This window comes from Nyctibius grandis, chromosome Z (genome assembly GCF_013368605.1).
Source record: "Nyctibius grandis isolate bNycGra1 chromosome Z, bNycGra1.pri, whole genome shotgun sequence".
NCBI classification, from domain to species: domain Eukaryota; kingdom Metazoa; phylum Chordata; class Aves; order Nyctibiiformes; family Nyctibiidae; genus Nyctibius; species Nyctibius grandis.
Window position 1 is genome coordinate 20,739,617 of NC_090695.1, and position 5,569 is coordinate 20,745,185.

Consider the following 5,569-nt stretch of genomic DNA (forward strand, 5'->3'; position numbering starts at 1 on the left):
GCAACACCAAGGCAAGTCAAACATTTCCTCAGCTGGCAAGGTTCTCTTCTAAGAAATCCTTCTTTGTCTGCCAGTAGACAAAGAAAGGACCTGAAGGGAATTAATGCACAAAACCTGCATTAAAGTTACATTAAGGGGTACATTGTAAAGTCTGATTTATTTTAGATCCATGAAAGCAAGGAATTTTATTGTCAAAGCTGAGTGTCTCAGCTGACACACTCTACTTAACTCACACTGGACTGCTCCTTCACTGAGGATTTGGGGATACATAACTTCAGGCCATTCCTTCAGTGCCTTGTGGTGCTCAGGCCCAAACAAGCAGCTGACTGATGCCTTCACTGATCTGAATGGAGGTCTGACAAACTTTCTGCAGCTCCATGTGTGGTGTCTGGTGCAAATGACTCGAGAAGCTAACTCATGTATTTGCAGAAGCTTTGCACCACAGAAATATCTGCTGTATTTTTTTTTTTACCTTCAACTTTAAGAAACAGTTGATGCCAGCTGAAGAACAGTGAAGACATGAACCTCTGTGACGGGAGTGCCAGCAAGAGGGCTCAGCAGAGTGCCCTGCTTAGCATCCCTCATCCTGAGAAGCTGCAGAGAAAATTGGTGAGCATCCAGTGAGTGCAGACTGGCCGTGTAGATGCACCGGGACAAGGAGATTTGGGTGAAATAAGTTGGTGTAACAGCCCTGCTGAATGAAGGTCTTGGCCTAAATACGGAGATGAAGAGGTTTTACTCTGCAACTTAAAGATTATTCTTCTGAGGGAAAAAAGCAATAGCTTAATTTCCAAGGCACATGTAGTCCTGCTCCATCCAATGGGAGGAATGGACCTGGAGCCTTCAGAAGCACTGTAGATACCACACAGAGGAACACCTATGTGGTTATGCAGTGCACAGAACAGTCCTTAGAAACGCACAGAACATATGCTGCATACTAGAGGTAAATCAGCTGTGGGGGAACTGTGTGTAATGTTGAGTGTCAGGATACCTTGGTTATATTCTCTGTCTAGGGATTAGAGCTGGGGTTGCAGATTGTGTAATTGGAAATTTCAGTTTGGCCTGCAGAGGGATTTGATTTAGATATGTCACTTTAAAGACCTGTGTTCTCTTCCCTGGCAGAAGAATGTAAAGCCTGGCTCAGTAATGACAGTGGTGCCTTGTGGAAATGTTACCAACAGTCTTTGGAAGAAACACTCTTAAAAATTCTGGCTTTCAGCCCAATACAACCTTTCTTTCAGTTACAGGGTGTCTTAAACAGGGAAGTTTTCCTCTCGCATTTTGCCTTATTTGCAACAGGCACAAGAGGAGGTGTGGCATTTGGCTATCCATGAAGTTAAGGACTTGCACTGTAAGAGATGAAATGTAAAATGTAGCCCACTGTCTTGAGACGAGATAGTAATTTTATGGATTTTAGACTGCCTTACAGCATTCATATAACTTAGGCCACCATTTTGCATGGTGCGGTGTCTAAGGTGAAGCAGCAAAGCCCACTCTCAGGCCTCTGAGGAGGTATTAGAGGGGCTGACTCTTTGCCTGCATCACTGGTTTCTACCAAACAGGGCCAGGAAGATTCGCTGTGAGGTCCCATATTTCTGGTCAGATGCTTGTCACTGAGCACCAGCTCTTATATTCTTGCAGAGAGGTGAAGTGAGAGCTGCTGGTAACAGGGGCAATCCCAATGAGAATGCTGGTAGGAAATGATGCCAGGGAAAGGGCTCTTGTAGATCTCACACAGAAACCTTTTGCAGCAGCACTACTTAATTGTCAGCATCTAGGTGGACAGATGGGCACAATCTGGTGCCCAGGCAGTACTGGGCCCCTGAGCCAGCTTCCCATACCACCTCTCAGCTTCATCATGCTCCCCAATGTCAGTGTGCAGGGTAAGCTGGAGAGAAGAAGTCTGCCTCGTTAAAGGAGGCTCATTTAAGTCACTGTGTTACCCACACAGTCCAGCTGACCCCAGGCTGTTTGTCAGCACTGGATCTGCCATTTCCCTTCTCACTCACACCAAATTTATTATTGCACAGAACTGTGGACCACCATCACATCTGGCTTCAATCAAAAGCCAGTAATGAGTGGAATGAACACACTCCAGCTAGCTGTTTGTGTCGGGCTGCTAATGTACAAACAGATATTGAATTAAAGTTTCATTGGACAAAGGTAGCTGACAGTGAAATGCAGATGGCAAATGACCAGTGTTGAGGGAACATTTGCCCCTTGTTCTAAGGTGCTCTAAGGAGGAGCATTAACTGTCCCTGGAATAGTTAGATTAAGAGAGACCTCTGAGCTTTGATCTTGGTGATAGGCGTAGTTTTCTTTCATTTGTCCAACATTACCTTTTTTAACTTGCGCTGACTGTTTTGAAAATTGGAAATAAAAGATTTTATTTTAATTTTACATTAGTTGACTTGAGTTAACATGACTTTTACACAGTTGGTTAAAATCAAGCTATTCCTCCTGCCAGCAAATGTGGCAAATCTAAAAGCAGGAGATTAGGACACCTTAAAAGTTCTCTGATGTTCTAAATGCATGTAGTAAGTGAAGGAAGTAGTGTCTCTTGCCTTCCCTGCCTCTGATATGTGTTCCCGCTGCCTCTCTTGCCTCATATTTCACAATCAAATTGTTGAGAAGTGTGTCAGACCAGTCTGCTGACTGAGTGGAGAGCCAGCTACCAAAATAAAAATTCATGAGTTTTCCTCTAAATGTGCTATCCTGGGTAAAAAGTGGTCAGTCTTACACAGGTGCAGCACAGTTGCACTAGGGCTCTAAGGATTTTCAGGATAGCTAAAACCAAGGTCCACCAAAGCATCCTGGCCCCATCCAAAAGCAGAAGTTTCAGAGCTGCCCGGCTCCCAGAACTTTGCTCAGACCATCAAGCTACAACATAATTTTTAAGTTTCCTAGTTTAATGGCAGGAACAGTTTTTTAAAGATCATCTGTGCTTGTACTTTAAAGATATGGAAATTTTTTCTTGTGGTGTAATATTCCTCTTAACTAGCATAAAATTTAACAGAGGGACAGAATAAATCTATTCTCAAAACATAAAAACATTGACTTTTATTATCCAGCAGACCATAGCCAGACCCATCCTTTTATATTCACACAGGTCAACTGTGTAAATACGGTAGATAATCCTTAAAACTCATATAACGCACTCAACAGACTGCAATGCTTCTTTTTTACCAATGATGTTTGGTGCGTGAATGCAAAAGGTGCTAGGAAGTAGTTCCAAGAATGAAAAAAGCAAGTGCCAGGAATGAACCAGTACCACTCCTGTAAGAGGGGTACAAGACCCATGTGGAGAGGGCCATCTCCAGTAACAGACCTTTCGCCCTTAGCTTTGGTTCCATTCACAGGAACCAGCAACCCATTTTCAGTATACTCCATCTGTGGCTTTTTCCACCCAAACTAAGTTAATTTCCATTTCACATTTCTGTACATGTTGATTGTTACAAGAGACCCTGAACATCATCTTTTTTCAGATCCTACATTGAAATTTCATTTGGGCTGGAATTGCCCAGCGAGAGAGGACCTCCTCTGGAGAGACCCCTCCCAGCTCTGAACTGGGAGTGGGAATTCGGAGTGCTCAGCTCAGCCCAAATTACTGAGTTCCCCAAGCTTTGGGTCCAACAATTCATAGAAACATGAGAAATCACCACTGTGTGCTTTTCTGCCTTTTGGCATTTAGGTCTAACTTGACTCCCACCAAAGTCAGTATGATTTAGAAGTTAATTTCAGTGGGATCCTTCCTGAATCTTTCCTGGTCATTGCTGGGACAAGATGCAGAAATACTGAAACGAAGTCCTACGTGACAGACATGAAGGTGTGAAAGAGGAGAAGAAAAAGAGTTCTGACCTGCTTTGCTCTAGGTCTTAGACATTTCCATGTGCTCCATACAACTCTACAGTATTTGTTTGTTCTGATGTGACCCTGCACACCTGAGCAAGCAGTACTACAACCAATACCCTTCACATACACATCATTTTGATGCAGGAGCTAGTGTACTCCTGTTGTTAACAGCCTCTCACAATGGGAGAGAGTGGAAAGAAAATGAACCCTTGAGCCAATTCCTGTCTCATTGATAGCACTCAGTGTCTGCCACACAAATTGGCATTTCATATAGATGTCAACAAAAACGTGTCCCTTTGTCAACTGCATTATTGCAAATACTGTTCAGGGACCTGTAATGGTCTCTGTAGGCTCTCATGACTTCCTAGACACCACAGAAATCACAGCAGGCAAAAAGGTAGGTAAGACATTATTTTGCCCTCATTTCTTCTGTATTTCTTCTATGTTTCTTGGAACCATCTCATTGCTGTTCTTCGCCAATGCTGTGATGTTAATCTCTAATCCTGGCCTTCCTGGCATCAGCCAGTATGTATATGTATATGAATATGCATATGCATATTATTTATATTTATTTATATTTGTATTTATATTTATATTTATATTTCTTTCTAAATATGTGCTGGCAAGTCAAAGAACAAAGGAACCCAACAACCTCCCCATATTTTAAACATAGAGGAAAAAAAATTAAAAACAAATGGAAATCAGCATTTTGTCAGAACTGAAATGTTTGCTAGTAAATGTGTTGGGTTTGCATGGCCAGGTTTTGACAGCAGAGGGCTACAAAGGTAACTTCTGCCAGAAGCTTCCCCCATGTCTGATTGATAGAGCCAATGCCAGCCGGCTCCAAGACAGACCTGGTGCTGGCCAAGGCCAAGCCCGTCAGTGACAGTGGTAGCACCTCTAGGATAACATATTTAAGAAGGGGGGGAAAAAATGCTGTGCAACAGCAGCTGGGAGAGAAGAGTGAGAATGTGTGAGAGAAACAGCCCTGCAGACCCCAAGGTCAGTGAAGAAGGAGGGGGAGGAGGTGCTCCAGGTGCTGGAGCAGAGATTCTCCTGCAGCGCATGGTGAAGACCATGGTGAGGCAGGCTGTTCCCCTGCAGACCATGGAGGTCCACAGTGGAGCAGATATCCACCTGCAGCCTGTGGAGGACCCCACACCAGAGCAGGTGGATGAGCCCGAAGGAGACTGTGACCCCATGGAGAGCCAGCACTGGAGCAGGCTCCTGGCAGGACCTGTGGACCCATGAAGAGAGGAGCTCACACTGGAGCAGCTTTGCTGGCAGGACTTGTGACCTCGTGGGGGACCCATGCTGGAGCAGCCTGTTCCTGAAGGACTGCACCCCATGGAAGAGACCCACGCTGGGGCAGTTTGTGAAGAACTTTAGCCTGTGGGAAGGACTCACATTGGAGAAGTTCATGGAGGACTGTCCTCTGTGGGAGGGACCCCACGCTGGAGAGGGGAAGAATGTGAAGAGTCCTCTCCCCTGAGGAGGAAGGAGCAGCAGAGACAACGTGTGATGAACTGACTGCAACTTCCATTCCCTGTCTCCCTGCGCCACTCAGGTGGAGAAGGCAGAGAAATCAGGAGTGAAGTTGAGCACGGATAGGGGAAGGTGTTTTAAGATTTGGTTTTATTTTTCATTACCCTACTCCGATTTGATTGGTAATAAATTGAGCTAACTTCCCCAAGTCAAGTCTGTTTTGCCAGTAACA